The following is a 16,563-nucleotide window of genomic DNA, read 5'->3' as shown; positions in this document are numbered from 1 at the left end:
CAGTCTTTTGACTCAAGTTGGTGTTTGGATCAATGTAAAATGGGTATTTTGTTCTTTTTGACCAGCAGTAGATTTGGGCTTGGATGGTATGTTGCTTTTTTCAGCCTTCTTCATGTTGTCGGATGGGTTTTATTTAAGTGACAATCAGGCGTTGGTGTGAGTAGTGAAACAGTCACAACTACATGTATCATGAAGACACTGGTTGATTAAAGAAAATCCATAGTAAATTCAAACTGAGTTTCCTTCAGCAAATCAGAGCAACAGAAAATGAATTCATGCCTTCGTTTTCAAAACATACTGAACAAAATGGAAGAAATAACTACAAATGTCAGCTGTAGAAGTTCTTGATTAAACACTAAAATACTGGGGTTAAATATCGTCAGATTACTTCAGAAAACCTCTTAAAATATTTCAAGAAAATAATTGATAAGTATATTTTTGCAAAAACAGAAAGTCCCAAAACACCACTCCTACAAAACCTATCCTCTACAGGGAGCAACATGGGTCAGCTCAGCAGCGTGCAGGAGGTGCAGTTCATTAAGGTGTCATCTTCCTTATTCATCATTTGTTTGCATCTTATTGGCAGACGCTGCAATAGAGGAAGTCTAGAGAAATCTGCATGACATTTATACACAAATTAATACAAACCGAAGGCTTGTTTTATGTCAATCACAGCTTCAGATTATCCTACAAATAATTTGCACTTTTCCGTCTTCCAATTTGTTAGGCTACCTGTTTAGGCAAGCCATGACAAACCAGTCTGTATTTCGATTATTTCTGTTGTTCTGACGCTAGAAACAGCATCGTCTCAATGGTGAATTAAATCTGTTGTAACAGACATTTTTCTACCTTTGTGTAAATAACTTATTTATTTTATTTCCTGTCTAAAATGCACACCAAAAACATTTCCCTCCGAGATTTTTGAGTTTATTATTTGCAGTTGAATTCTTTTAATAAATCTTGAGACTTGAACAATCCGTATTTTTGGTAAAACTGAAAAAAATGGGTGTTTGGATGGTTTACCTTTGTATCTGAAATATCTGTAATCTGTACAGTTCTATATTATATTTATGGTTTAAAAACAACGACAGTTTGGAAGAATATGGATTAAAAAAATTCTTCATTTTGATTCCAGTCACACAATTTATGCAGCTTTTAATATGTAACTCTCAAATTTCAAAATCAATCAATGAACGAATACAGCTGACCTTAGACCTTTTCTAACCCAGGCAAAGCTTATAGGGTGCATAGGCCTCAGCAGATGTGTGTAGCTTTAAGTGAAGCACACTCCAGGAAAACAAGGAAGCTTCCAGCAGAGAATCCCTTCGGTAACAAGTAAATTCATTAAACCAGACGGAGGAAGCGAGGATGGCTTTAATCATTTTGCGTTATCACAGCAAAAGGAGCCACTGTTTAAATTCATAATTCCCTCTCTGCCGAGGGTTACTTACAAAACTACAAATCTGAGCAAAGGAGAAAAAAAAACACCTTCCTGATTGTCAGTAGAGGGACATTAAAAAATGTACAAAGATTAAATAACAGCCCAACTTTGAATGTGAGTCTGAAGAGACCCAGATAAAAAGCTTCAATTAGGAATGTATCTGCCAATTATATCAACTGATGGTTAAATAAATGAAATGTGTCTGTAAAAGTGAATATTGTTCATTTTCAACAAGAGTTAACCAAAGAAAGAGAGCTGGATGGGTTTATATAATAACAACCATCTTATAACTCACCTTTGAGACTTTGAGGGTATTTAGTTTATAGTCTTCATTCAAAGCAAAGCTCATCTCAAGGAACTTTACAAGACAAACGGATCTAACAGATTTCCAACTTTTAAAAATCCTATTCATTCTAAATTCAGTTCCGATTAATCTAATTCACTTCATTACAATCCATACGGTGCAGTTCAGGTAGAATTATAAAACAATACAGCAGAGGAGGGGTCACGTCTCCCCAAGTCTTTCCAATCAAGTCGGGATATGAAACTTCCAAGTTAAGTCCTGAGTCCTAAACAGAATTTTGAGTCTTCCATAATTTGGCCAAATATTTAATCTAATTTCAGGATAATGTGACTTTCCAAAAAGGATTAATATAACTCCCCAGGTGTTTTTATTTGGAAGAACAAGTCAACAAGTCAGAACCTTTTAAAGCAGGGGTGTCCAAGGTGTGGTCAGGGGGCCATTTGTGGAACCTCATAATGATTTTGTGCGGCCCCTGAACCACAGTTAAAACATGGCACAAATTTGGTTCACCAGCCGAGGTGATTGATGCAGATACAGTTTTTTAAAGGAATTGGTTGAAATTTTCACTAAGGTCAGGCCTTTCATAAAAGACACAGACAAATTCAAACTCTCTCACGAATCATAGTGTTTTGCTTCATAGTGACTAAGATTACAAACTTTCAGTTACCTTTACTAAAAAGCCCCTATCTCTTCAGCTTGGCCAAATAAAGCTAAGGTTTTTGATAAAAGTCTGACCCATATACGGTTCCTGTTATTGAGAATACACACAAACACAAACAAATCTAGATGAAGAAAAAATAATTGGCACCTTCTGTTTGAACAGAGATAACATGCAAGATCTGTGTTGGGACCCAGCCATGGATTTCAACATTAAACTCTGGTACAAACTTTCCTGGAACTTTCAAAATAAATTGCATTAACCTACTTCCGGCACAGCCAAGCAAACTGTAGCAGCGGACTTCCCATGATGCCACTGGCTGCATAAAAGCACCCCCTTTCCAATGGTCCGACCTCGACCACCCGGGACTCCGCTGAGACTGGCCGGAGAGGAACAGCTCGCTAATGTCTCTTTGCTGCCAAAAAGACATAAACTCTTCAAACTGGATCCAAGGGTGTCATACGATCATTGATCATATGGACTAAGTTAAGTACTGATGTACTGATGAATTACTGTTGAAAGAATCCGGTATTCATTCATAAAAAGGGGTAAATTAAGGTATAAGCATTGCTTACTTTCTCTCTGAGGCCTGCAGAAGCAAACTGTCCCAGAGAAGTCCCCAGTAGAGAAGCTGTCTCTACAAGCCGAGTGAAGTGGTTTTTCCTGCCTGAGAGAAGGACAACGTTCCTCACCACAGTTCATGAGGTTAGGTTTTGGGTAGAATAATATAGAAGTGATTTAGATTGAAATGATCTAAACATTTTTCATTTTATGAAGTTTGGTTTTGTTTTGTTGAACTCAGCTATCTTGGTGCAAGCAGAATATCTGCAGCACACGTGTTCAGGTTGTGTTTCTTTGTTTGTATGTTTTTAAAGTTAAGACAAACTTTATTTAAACGGTGATTTTAAACACAGAAGATCGGCCATAATGTGCTGTCCGCGCTTATGCGTTTTAACCCTTTTATTGATGGTATTTTTAAAGGTGTGTGTTTGATTCTGGTGCTAAGCTATCAGCCTCCTTTGTTAGCTTCAACTGCTAACAGGTAAGGGCTTGCTGCCAAATAATATTTACCCAGAAAGGTTTAGTTTTCAATCCAGTAAATAATGTGTCCCTAACATTATTTTACTAAATTTGATAACTAAGTAAACACCATTAAGTCCCATTTCCCCAGAAAGATTTGGCTCTTTTCCAAAATATTTCCTTAAATATTTTACCATTTCACTTAATAATATTTCTTTAAATACTGTGTTAATAAATAATGGCAGCTAATTAGACATCGTTGTGAATTAGTCATCCAGAAGGTTTTATTCGGCAGATCATTCTTTAAACATTATTTTATTAAAATATTTTACCTGATCTTGCACTGTGAATGATTGTCTAAAGGTTTGCCAATTATCGCCTAAGTTGGTTCCAAGACTAACTTACAGGGGTTGAACAATGAAACTGAAACACCTGGTTTTAGACCATAATAATTTATTAGTATGGTGTAGGGCCTCCTTTTGCGGCCAATACAGCGTCAACTCGTCTTGGGAATGACATATACAAGTCCTGCACAGTGGTCAGAGGGATTTTAAGCCATTCTTCTTGCAGGATAGTGGCCAGGTCACTATGTGATACTGGTGGAGGAAAACGTTTCCTGACTCGCTCCTCCAAAACACCCCAAAGTGGCTCAATAATATTTAGATCTGGTGACTGTGCAGGCCATGGGAGATGTTCAACTTCACTTTCATGTTCATCAAACCAATCTTTCACCAGTCTTGCTGTGTGTATTGGTGCATTGTCATCCTGATACACGGCACCGCCTTTAGGATACAATGTTTTAACCACTGGATGCACATGTTCTTCAAGAATGGTTTGGTAGTCCTTGGCAGTGACACGCCCATCTAGTACAAGTATTGGGCCAAGGGAATGCCATGATATGGCAGCCCAAACCATCACTGATCCACCCCCATGCTTCACTCTGGGCATGCAACAGTCTGGGTGGTACGCTTCTTTGGGTCTTCTCCACACCGTAACTCTCCCGGATGTGGGAAAAACAGTAAAGGTGGACTCATCAGAGAACAATACATGTTTCACATTGTCCACAGACCAAGATTTGCGCTCCTTGCACCTTTGAAACCGACGTTTGGCATTGGCATGAGTGACCAAAGGTTTGGCTATAGCAGCCCGGCCGTGTATATTGACCCTGTGGAGCTCCCGACGGACAGTTCTGGTGGAAACAGGAGAGTTGAGGTGCACATTTAATTCTGCCGTGATTTGGGCAGCCGTGGTTTTATATTTTTTGGATACAATCCGGGTTAGCACCCAAACATTCCTTTCAGACAGCTTCCTCTTGCGTCCACAGTTAATCCTGTTGGATGTGGTTCGTCCTTCTTGGTGGTATGCTGACATTACCCTGGATACCGTAGCTCTTGATACATCACAAAGACTTACTGTCTTGGTCACAGATGCGCCAGCAAGACGTGCACCAACAATTTGTCCTCTTTTGAACTCTGGTATGTCACCCATAATGTTGTGTGCATTTCAATATTTTGAGCAAAACTGTGCTCTTACCCTGATAATTGAACCTTCACACTCTGCTCTTACTGGTGCAATGTGCAATCAATGAAGACTGGCTACCAGGCTGGTCCAATTTAGCCATGAAACCTCCCACACTAAAATGACAGGTGTTTCAATTTCATTGTCCAACCCATGTAACTTCATTTCCAGATTCTTCAAGATAATCCTTGGTTCTCAAACATAAACATTGCATGGTAATGTTGCATCATTCTTTCGATCATGGTTTTCAATCATCTTTAATCAACTTGTTTATATTGTACATAGCCCATTAATCTTCCCTATTCTTTAATTCTGCTTGGTAGTTTAGTTGGATTGTTTTAGCATAGTAAAGAGTTTGTTGATTGAAATATGTTTGACTTTGAGTTGACTTATTTTTGTTAATAAATTCTTGTATTTTAAGAAATTGTGTGAATTCATATGTGCAGAGTTTATGCTGTTCATTAATGTCAGAGCTCGTCTCACACCTTTCTATTTTGTCCTAATACCATTGCCTTACTGGGCTGGTATTCACAGGACAACCCTTAACAGACCGTAATATTATTTGATGAAATATTAATATTAAATAATATTCTCAGATTCATAATCCTAACATCTGCAATCAACCTACTTTGTTTCTTTTGTTTAAATATTGTATGTTATTGAAAAGGCAAAAACAAAATACATTACAACAAAATCGTTTTTGCATTTTTTATATTTATTCATTCATCCATCTTCTAAACCCGTTTCTTCCATAGTGGGTCGCGGGGGAGCTGGTGCCTATCCAGCAGTCTACGGGCGAGAGGCAGGGTACGCCCTGGACAGGTCGCCAGTCCATTGCAGGGCAAGCATTTTTAATAAATTTTATACTTTTTTTTTTTTTTTTCCCGCCGACTACTTTGAACTTGACAGCTTTGGCCTCTATGGCAAAAAGTTTAGACACTTCTGTTCATAAAGAATTTGTGCTGATGTTGCATTTTTCTCTAAATATTCTGACAACGTAATGATTTTTATGTTCGTATCCTTTCACCTACTCTTCCATACATATGTTAATAAAACAATACTTTTCAAAGAAAGTACATTTTGTGTAAGACTAATCATATTTTTATTAGGCTTTGTTTGTAGCCATGTGTTTTGTCTAAATAAAAGAAAAACGTTAATGTGGAAAGCAGCTTTTCTAGACTCTAGAGTAACTCGTCATCTAGAGGAATATTAGCACACATGGCAGCTTTATTAACTGGTTACTTGACAAATTATTTTTAGAGGATGTTTGTTATTGGATGACAGAAAATTATCTGATTTGATGTCAACTGGTAAAATATCTGTGTAAGGAGGCCCAGCCAATTGCATCAACTTTTTGACTTGGCATCCAGAGCAAGAATGTGGTGACAGTGGAGATAAAGACTTCCTTTTAGCAGTGAGAAATGGTGCTCCGTCTGAGCAGGTATTTTACACAACCAGATTACAGCTGAGAAGACAGGAAGGAGACAGAAAACACTTAGAGGCACTGACCCAGGAGTACTCTCTATCCCAAAGAAAAAGAGAGTGCAGAGATTTATTGGCTGCAATAGCTCAATTAGTGAACCCGTCCTGGAAAAGGTACAGCTGAACAGAAGCTGAGCCAGGAGTACTTTCTATGAAAAAAAACCCCAATAAGAACAAAGAAGCATAACTGTTGTGATAGCTCAGAATAACTCAAGTCACACTTTTATACACTTAAACGTTTATCAAAACAGTGAGATTAAGTCTACTCCTAAAAGCAGACCGGGTCACAAGCTCATAGACGGAAACTGGGATCTGGTTCCACAGGAGAGGAGCCTGATAGCTAAAGGATCTGCCTCCCTTTCTACTTTTAGAAACCACCAGTAAACCTGCAGTCTGAGATCAAAATGCTCTGTTAGGAACATATGGAACAATCAGATCTCTAATGTATGATGGAACTCAGCTATTAAGGTCTTTACATGTTAGAAGAAGAATTTCTTATCAGAACTCTCGCTGCAGCGTTTTGGATCAGCTGAAGCCTAATAACTACATTTTACAGGGCTTCAACAAGTTACACAATTACAATAGTCCAGCCTTAAAGTGATAAATGAATGGACTAGTTTTTCTGGCTCAGACACATCTTGTAGAAACCTAGACGAATAAGCAGAACTAACTGAAAGAAAGAACATTTTAGTGAAAAGATCTGCAACATAAAGGAACATAGAAACCATGGTAGATGTTTTGTATTTCATTATAAGATGACCAAAGTTTGAGAAGAAATTCGATTTATTTGTGTGTTTTGTTACTATGAGCTCATTTACTTAGTTTATTTTAGTTAATTCTTTGCTTTTATCCTACATATTGTCCCTTTGTAGACAGTCCAGCTTATTGAACGTCCGGGTACGCTGAAATGCTGCATAACACTGCGTCCCACCTCTCACCGCCACTCACTGACAGCCAGGAAAGCCTCCAGCCAACCAACACAAACTGCAACAGCACAAAGGATTTATGGAAAAATCCAGACAGGAAAAGTATGGTGGCACTCCTGGTAAAGTTTTGTAAAAAGCCTTGAAATCCTCATTTATTGCAAAATCAAACAGAAAAAAGTTGATTGGGAACTTTTTCATTAGGGGAATACTTATTGGTACACCTAACAATTTTTTATATTTTAGATAAAAATTAATTTTAGATAAAAATTATTTGGCGTCTGCCAATAAATTGAAAATTGATCCTTTTTGGGTCTTTCAACAGGGTAAGGATCCAAAACATATGGCTTGGTCAACAATTAAATATTTCACTAAACATAAAATCAACTTTTTTCCATTTGGATCTCAGTTCCCAGATCTAGATCCTATAGAAAACCTTTGAGATGAACTGAAGGAGGGCGAGCAGAGAGGACTTTTAGACTATCTAGAGAGATTGTGCAAAGAGAAATGGACTGAAAGTTTCTGCTCTCTGTGCTCCAGCCTTGTGAAATGTATACTAGCAGACTAAATGGTTGTATTAAGATTAACAGCAGAAGTAACCAAACAATGACATTAAAGAATTTTAAAATAATTTTTGTTTTCTATCTTTTTTACACTGTTAAATGTTTCAAATCATCAGACTAAGTCTTAATATTAGACCAAGAGAACCTGGGTAAATATAATATAATATACAAACCAACCTGGATCTGAAAAAGTAAGAGTAACTTTGGATTTAGGTCTGGACTTTAATTAGGCCACTTTAAAACCTATATTTCTGAGCCATTTTGAGGAGGAAGAGCTGGTGTTATATTGTCTGACTTCAAAACCCAAGTGTGCCTGAGTTTAAGGTCATTAACTGATGGCTCGGCATTCTGCTTCAGGCTTTACTGAGAGAGAACAAAATTCATGTTTTATCATTAACACCAAGTCGCCCAGGTCATGAAGAAGCAACGCAGTCCCAGACCATCACTTTACCACCACCTTGTTTTACTCCTGGTATAATGTTCTTTTTCTGAAATGCTTATAGTTTCACACCAAATACAACAGGATTTAAAGTCAAGATGTTTCTTTGCAAATATGAGATGGGCTTTGATGTTCTTTTTGATCAGCTGTGGTTTTCACCTTGGAACTTTCCCATAGATGCCCTTTTTGTCTGGTCTTTTACAATTGTTGAACCATAAACATTGACCTTACAAGATGCAGCTGATGCCTGCTTTGTTTTAGATGTTCTAGGTTATTTTGTGACCTCCTGGTCAAGTCATTGATGAGCTTGGACTAGTTCTGGGAAGGTTCACCAATGCTCCATGTTTTTTCCATTTGGGGCCATGATGTGTTGCTTTTTGACATCTCCTGGCCTTCTTCGTGTTGCCAGACAGGTTTATTCCTGATTCCACAAGCAGTAAGCTGGCCTGTGTGTGGCTAGTGAACGTGAACTGACAAAATGTGATTAATCGTAGTAATTTTACGTTTTAATAAGGGGACTTTTAGCTGTACAGTAATTGTGGCACAGAAAATTTAGCATGGAACAATTATTTGTTCACATTATTTCCCCACACTGAATACACAGTATACACTCAAATTAAAGGTTTGACCTTTCTACATGTCTCTGTGTTAGATGATGCTACTGTGATGAAAGATAAACTTTTAACACATCTTTACCAGGGGTGCCATTAAGTCTGTGATTGAGTAAACCAGCAGCACCTGAAGATGACGCTAGATGGCAGCCTCTCCCTTTCAGATAGCAACAGCTGCTCAATAACAATGCAAAACTGTTCCAGTGTCATTACCGCTCACATCTGGAAACCTTAAGACACCCTAAATAAGGAGGAAACCCAGAGAGATGATTCAAATTTGATTATTTTTTCAGAACACACTTTGTATTCAACCTAAAAAGATTGTTGACCCCTAAATTTATACAACATTTGAGCAGTTAATGTGAAATCAGTTAGGAGGTTTAGGAATAAACTGTACCTGATTGCAGAATCCAGAAAGTGGTTCTAGATGTATAACTTGTGAATAATAGCTAATCAGACCTGTTGATGTTGACTTCTATGACCCGCAGCTTATTATAGAGCAAAATCTCTCCGTGTCTCTCCATTGCAGCATTATTCGGGGGCCTGGGTGTACCTTTTCATGCTCATGACCAGCAGGGCTTTACTTGGGTTACCCTTGCCCCACCAGCGGCTGCACATACAAGCTTATGTGAGTTTAGGGAGCCGTGGAGAGTACGCCCAGGAACAGCTGACAATTTATGCTAGTGGGGCCCCACATTCTCAGAGAGAGAGGAGAGAGGAGAGAAGGGGGCAGGGAGGAATGAGGGTTTAAGACAGGAGGGCGAAAAAGGGGGGACTGGGTGGAAGCAAGCAGAGTGGGAGAGAAAAAGGAAAAGAAGAGGAAGAAGAAAGGGGGAGTAAGAGAGAGAGAGGGAAAATGAGGCAGTCTTGTTTGTAGCTTGTCAGCAATTGCTTGAGACAAGCTTCCCCTCCATGTGTGAAAGCTACTTGGCAGGAATGCTTGGGCCGTACCAAGTGGAGCCAGGCAAGAGGGGGGAAGTGGGATCCGCACAGGAGGAACAGACCCGGATTGAGGAGCCAGTGTGTGGCTGAAGTAATCCTTCAGCAGTGTCGGCTCTTTGATGTTGTATCTTTGTGTTTGTGGAGAGAGGAGGCGGGGAGCGGTGTGTGGGTGTGAATGGGGCTGCAGAGAGGTTTCTGTATGAATATGTGCTCTCTCTCTCTCCCCAGCAGCAACAAAAGGGAGGCAATGAGACCCCCCCCCCCCCTGCCTGTGCCTGCCTCCCCCCCTTCTGGCTCTCAAGAGAAAGAAAGCAAAAAAAAGAAGGGAAAGAAGATGATGAAACCTGAAGTGGTCTGCAGTGTGAATTGTGCATCCACACAGATGTTTGTGCATGCATCTCCAAGTGTGTGTACAGTGTGTGCTCGGCAATCATTCATTGATCCTCAAATTTGATCTGTTTACCAACATCTGTGAAAATTTCATTTGTGCTGTTCATGAATGTGTCTGCGGCTGCATTTCTGCACGCCAGTGAGTTCTCTACCCAGTAGAGGCTGTTATTGTCTTAAGATGTGTGTGTGTTTGTGTGTGTTGGGTCATTTTCTTCCCTAGCCTGTTGCTTTCTGCCGCTGACTGCTCTCTCAGCTTCACATCATGAGGAATGCACACTGAGATGGATTCCTGCAGGATTCCTTCTTCTTCTCCGGCTTCATTATTCCACACTTCTGCAGTGGCTGCTGAATAAACACAGCCATGCATTTCTCATACTTCCTAGATCCTTAACCAGTTCCAGTATTGGTGGTAAATGACAAGAACAGTTGTCCAGAACTGTGCAAAAGTCCTCAACCACCCCTAATTGTCATATATATTGCATCCAAGTGGCCAGACATTGTTGTCCTAATGAGCAGTCTCAAAGTTGTTGTTTTTTTAGTACTTCACTTCTAAACATGAGAGTACATTAAGCAGTGTGTCCTTAAAAAGCAAAATGGACTAAGCGAGTGCCAGACATAAAAAAAACATTATTTTTAAGAGATGGATGGTATCTAAATTAATTTGAAGAAATCCAGCACAGACTGGACAGGACTTGAGAAATTATCATCCTTGAGTTCAGATCATCCACTGTATTCCCATTATTCAGCTAGTAGCTGGGAATCATCTTGTTGGTGCTAGAATGATATATTTAACAAAGTGTGTTACCTTTGTTTTGTTTTTTTACCAATTCAACCAAAGAAATTCAAACAAGTTCTAGTTTAAACAAGTTACTGACAAAATAACCGGCAAAAGCAAAATTTTGAAATTGTTCCTTCTGTAATTGTGGGTGCAACAACTAATCTGTTAAGTTTGGGAGGAGTCATAGGTAAGAGTTACGTGGCAACACAAACAAATAAACCCTCCCATAAAAATGGTCAAATACTGAGCTGAAAATGGCAGAAAAAGCATAATAAATACTGGAACAGCCAGACTGGCTGGCTCCACTGGACTGGTTAACAGCTTCATGCAGCAGGCTTTAAGCTGAAGTGTCTCCCTGGTCTCCACAAACCTTCACAATACATCAGAAACAATCCTCCCTCAACAGCCTTGGAACCATATTATCTTATCTGTACTGTGTCCCAAACTTTGAGAACTCTTTAAACCACCATCCAACCGGGGACAATTATGACGATTAGAAAAACTGCAAACCTACCAAGATATGGCTATCCATCTAAACGGACTGGTCTGACAAGAAAAACATTGATCAGAAAAGCAAATAAGAGAGCCATGGTAACTGGAGGAGCTGCAGAGATCCACAGCTCATGTGAGAATTTCTTGACAGGACAGTTCTCAACAAATCTGGTCTTTACGAAAGAGTGGAAAGAAGAAAGTCATAACAAGTGCTAGTTGTAGGTTACCACAAGCCATGTAGTAGACACTGTAAACTACCACAGCACATCCCTTTGGTAAAACATTATGCTTTGAGATGCTTATTTTTACGAGGAACAAGGGAGCTTCTCAGAAAACCTGTTCGAGTCTTGAGATGGGAATAAAGGTTCATCTTCCAGCAGGACAACAGTACAACCGGAGCTACAATGAAAATCAAAGCACATCTATGTGTTAGAATGACCTGGTCAAAGTCCAGACCTAAATTCATTCGACAATCTCTTGCAGGACAAGCAAAGAAGAAAAAGCCAAAATCTTAGTGTCTCGTCATATGAATCTGGAAGAGACATCTTAAAAGACTCACAGCTGGAACTGGAGTAAAAGCTGAGACTGAACACAAAAGCACACCTCATTTTAATGCCTGGTACATGTTTCAAAAGGAAATTGCTCAACAAACACACGATCTAATCTTGAATAGGTCAGTTTCCGGGCAGAAGATGCCTGCGAAAACAGTCTATATCTAAGTTGGTTTGACACAACAGGGTCAAGTAAAATATAAAGATATAGTGAATGACTGTTGCAAATAACTGCAACTTTTCCCATTTCTAATTTTTCCCCATTTTCCTCTCGTTTACTTCCATGTGGTTCTTGCTGGGCCATCTCAAAAACGCACACACTATTGATTTTGCACTTTGGAGGAAACAACGGTAAAAGTTTGAGATTGTCCAGTCAGCAGCAGCAGGCGACCGTGAAGAGATACATCTTTTGTGTTACAACAGAAAGCTCCCTCTCATCCCGTCATCTTTCTGCTTCCCAGGGCCCCGCGGTTGAGGAGGAGAATGGGAGAAGGAGAGGAAATGGGAAGCAATTTTAAACGAAATTTTCAAGATGTCACAATGTGCTGTGGTAAAAGAGTTTAAGTAATTGGAGCTCTCTGGTCACTGGTGCGCAAGATTAAGACAGGAAACTTTTTATTAGGACTTGGACTGCTCCCTACATAGCCATAATGTAATGAACATTGAGGATTTATTGAGGATGCTTTGTTTGATTGGGCTGCACACACTCAGGCAACACCTTCAAGGTGTAATGGTGACCCAATCTGCTGAGGTAGAGTAAAGATAACATATAGTTTTAATTTTTTTACTAATAAAGACCGGTTTTCCTGTCCCTGTTGAAAAAAAGCTTCCCCACAGCATGATTCTGCCACCACCGTGGTTCAATTCAAGTCAATTCAATTCAAAAATACTTTATTAATCCCAAAGGAAAATTAAATGTTGTTATAGCTCATATTATGTAGGTTTCTTCAAAGAGCCGTTGTAGATGCTGATGGCTGTGGGCAGGAAGGATCTCCTGTAGCGCTCCGTCTTACAGCAGATCTGAAGAAGCCTCTGACTGAAGACACTCTGTTGTTGTACGACAGTCTCATGAAGAGGATGCTCAGGGTTCTCCATAATGTTCTTCATTTTATGAAGAATCCGTCTTTCCACAATGATCTCCAGAGGTTCCAGAGGAGTCCCCAGAACAGAGCCAGCCTTTTTTATCAGCTTGTTGAGCTTTTTTAAGTCCCTGGCTCTGATGCTGCTTCCCCAGCAGATGATGGCAGAAGAGATCACACTCTCCACAACAGACTTATAGAAGATATGCAGCATCTTGCTGCAAACACCAAAGGACCTAAGCTTCCTCAAGAAGTACAGTCTGCTCTGTCCCTTCTTGTAGATGGCTTCACAGTTGCATCTCCACTGTAGTCTGTTGTCCAGGTGAACACCGAGGTATTTATACTCCTCCACCACCTCCACTTCTTCTCCCATAATAGAAATAGTTTTTGACTTATTCCTGTTTCTCTTAAAATCTACAATCATCTCCTTTGTTTTAGTCACGTTCAAAATGAGATGATTGTTTCCACACCATGCCACAAAGCGGTCCAGCACCTTCCTGTACTCAGCTTCTTGTCCATCTCTGATCCACCCCACGACTGCAGAATCATCCGAGTATTTCTGCAGATGACAGGAGTCTGTCTTGTACTGGAAGTCTGAGGTGTACAGAGTGAAAAGGAATGGTAAGAGTACAGTCCCCTGTGGTGCTCCTGTGCTGCTGACTACCTGGTTAGACTCACAACCCTTCAGTCTCACAAACTGTGGTCTGTTTGTCAGGTAGTCTCTGATCCAGGAGATTGTTGAGGCCTCCCCCTGAGTCTTCTGGAGTTTCTGACAAAGCAAATCAGGTTGGATTGTATTAAATGCACTGGAGAAATCAAAGAACATGATCCTCAAAGTGCTGCTGGCTTTGTCCAGATGACAGTGGGTTTGTTGAAGCAGGTGTATGATGGCATCTTCAACTCCAACTCCACAGCGATAAGCAAACTGAAGAGGGTCCTGATGGTTTACTGTTTGCTTACTCAGGTAGGCCAACAGGAGTCTCTCTAGGACCTTCATGATGTGAGATGTCAGGGCAACAGTCATTGAGGACTGATGGGTGAGTTTTCTTTGGTACCGGAACAAGACAGCAGGTCTTCCAAAACACCGGAACCTTCTTCTGGGGCAGGCTAAGGTTGAAGAGGTGCTGCAGAATCCCACAGAGCTGCTCTGCACAGGCCTTCAGGACTCTAGGGCTGACATGATCTGGACCTGCAGCCTTATTCCGATTCAGTCTCTCCAGTTGTCTCTTCACTTGACTTCTTGAGACACACAGGTGGAAGGGGGAAGCAAAGGAAGCATCAGCATCTTCTGATATGGTTGATGGCAAACATGTAGAAGCAGAAGGGTCTAGGGCTGAGGTGGAAGATAAAAAATGTGAGGTGTTACTGGACAGCTGTGGGTCCTGTGGGTCAAAGGAAGATAGAATGTCTGTTTGGCTGTGAGCAGGAGAGAAGGATGCTGAGCTTGTTTCTGAACTGAACCTGTTGAAGAATGTGTTCAGTTCATTGGCTCTGTCCAGACCTCCATTGGTCTGATCATCCTTCTGCTTGAAGCCTGTGATCTTCATCCCTGTCCACACATCTCTGATATTGTTTTGCTGGAGCTGCTCTCCAGCTTCTTCTTGTACACCTCCTTGCTGTCTCTTATCTTGACTTTAAGTTGCTTCTGTATAATCCTCAACAATTCTCTGTCTCCCTCTCTGAAGGCTCTTTTTTTCTCGTTAAGCAGGTCCTTCAGGTCACTGGTGATCCAAGGTTTGTTATTGGGGAAGCATCTCACGGTTCTGGTGGGGATTATGTTATCCACACAGAAGTTTATATAGTCGGTTACACACTCAGTCACGGCATTGATGTCCTCTCCATGTGGCTGGCACAGTGCGTCCCAGTCTGTAGCCTCAAAGCAACCTTGCAGAGCTTCTTCAGCTTCTTGTGACCATTTTCTCACAGTCCTCTTTATTACAGGTTGCCTCTGAACAAGGGGCTTATATTTCGAGCAGAGAAAAACAAGATTGTGATCTGATTTGCCTAGAGGAGGTCTTGCTGTAGAGATGGATGAGTCCTTGACATTTGCATAAAACAAATCCAATGTTTTGTTTTCTCTGGTAGAGCAGCTGACAAATTGTTGAAACGTTGGAAGTGTAGCAGAGAGTGAAGCATGGTTAAAATCACCAGAAATTGCCACAAAAGCATTGGGGTTTTGTGTCTGTAGCTTAGCAACAACTGAGCTGATGGCATCACATGCAGTGTCAGCAACAGCGGAAGGTGGAACGTAAACTGTTGCCAAAATAACACTGGTGAACTCTCTGAGTAAATAATATGGACAAAAACTTACTGCCAACAGTTCAATATCTGGACTGCAGAGATGACACTTCACAGTTACATGTCCTGGATTACACCATCTGTTGTTCACAAGTACTGCCAGTCCACCTCCTTTACATTTGCCGCTCCTCTTTAAATCTCTGTCTGCGGTTATGGTTAAAAAGCCTGGCAGAGAGACGCTGGAGTCGGGGATATGATCCTGCAGCCATGTCTCAGTAAAACACATGATACTGCATGCCCGGTACTCTGGCTGGGTCCTTTGTAGGGCTTGGAGTTCATCCAACTTGTTTCCCAATGATCTCACATTGCCCATCAAAATCGACGGAAGAGATGGTTTGAACTTCCTCCTTCTTTCTCTCTTCTATTAGCTCCTGCTCTGCATCCACGGCGTCTCCTTTTCAACTCATCAGGGATTTGGGGTTGTAGCGGAAGTATTATTTGAGCTTTTGAGATATTAATCAGCTGCTTCCGGTTGTAAGAAACAACCCCGTTGCCATGGCAATGCATCATAACAAATGTCCAAAAATAGAAAGTATTAAGAAAAATCCTCCAAGCTGCACAGCATCTGACACTGGAGTGGACAGTCATCCAAAAAAAATCAACTGTATCCACCACAAGAGGAATAGTTCCCAAAAAAGAATAAATCAGAATCAAAAGTAACAGAGCTACTCCAACCTGCTGCCACCTTGAGCGGCACAATTCTAGAAAGAATTGTGTGTGTGTGTGTGTGTGTGTGTGTGTGTGTGTGTGTGTGTGTGCGTGGGCGGGCAGGTGGTACAGCTGACAATTCTGGAAAGAAAAACTTTGGGGATGGCGTGTTCATGTTGATTTGAAGCGTTTTGCACCGAGCCCAGAAATTTCAATTTGGGTTTCCTCTGACCAGAGCACGTTTTTCCACATGTTTGCTGTGTCTCCTAGATGGCTTGTGACAAAACTGAAAATGGTGATGACTTTCTTCTTGCAACTCTTGTAAGGATTAAGCAGTGTTCCCTAAGATGTCCAGAGAAAAGATATTGTCTTCTAAACTCACTCTGCGTTTAAATACTCCATAACAACAAACAAACCTTTGAGGCC

General features: G+C 40.6%; 1 long non-coding RNA gene across 1 annotated transcript in view; it reads right to left on the bottom strand.

Moving 5' to 3' along the window:
* The window catches only part of LOC124871434, a 28,302-nt gene extending 18,821 nt beyond the window's left edge, over positions 1-9,481 (bottom strand). Inside the window, exon 1 of the long non-coding RNA XR_007039016.1 lies at positions 9,357-9,481. This is a non-coding gene — a long non-coding RNA (uncharacterized LOC124871434). The remainder of the gene's footprint in view (positions 1-9,356) is intronic.
* Positions 9,482-16,563: the final 7,082 nt, after the last annotated feature.

Source organism: Girardinichthys multiradiatus, chromosome 7, assembly GCF_021462225.1.
Source record: "Girardinichthys multiradiatus isolate DD_20200921_A chromosome 7, DD_fGirMul_XY1, whole genome shotgun sequence".
NCBI lineage: Eukaryota > Metazoa > Chordata > Actinopteri > Cyprinodontiformes > Goodeidae > Girardinichthys > Girardinichthys multiradiatus.
This window is presented reverse-complemented; position numbering and strand designations above follow the sequence as displayed.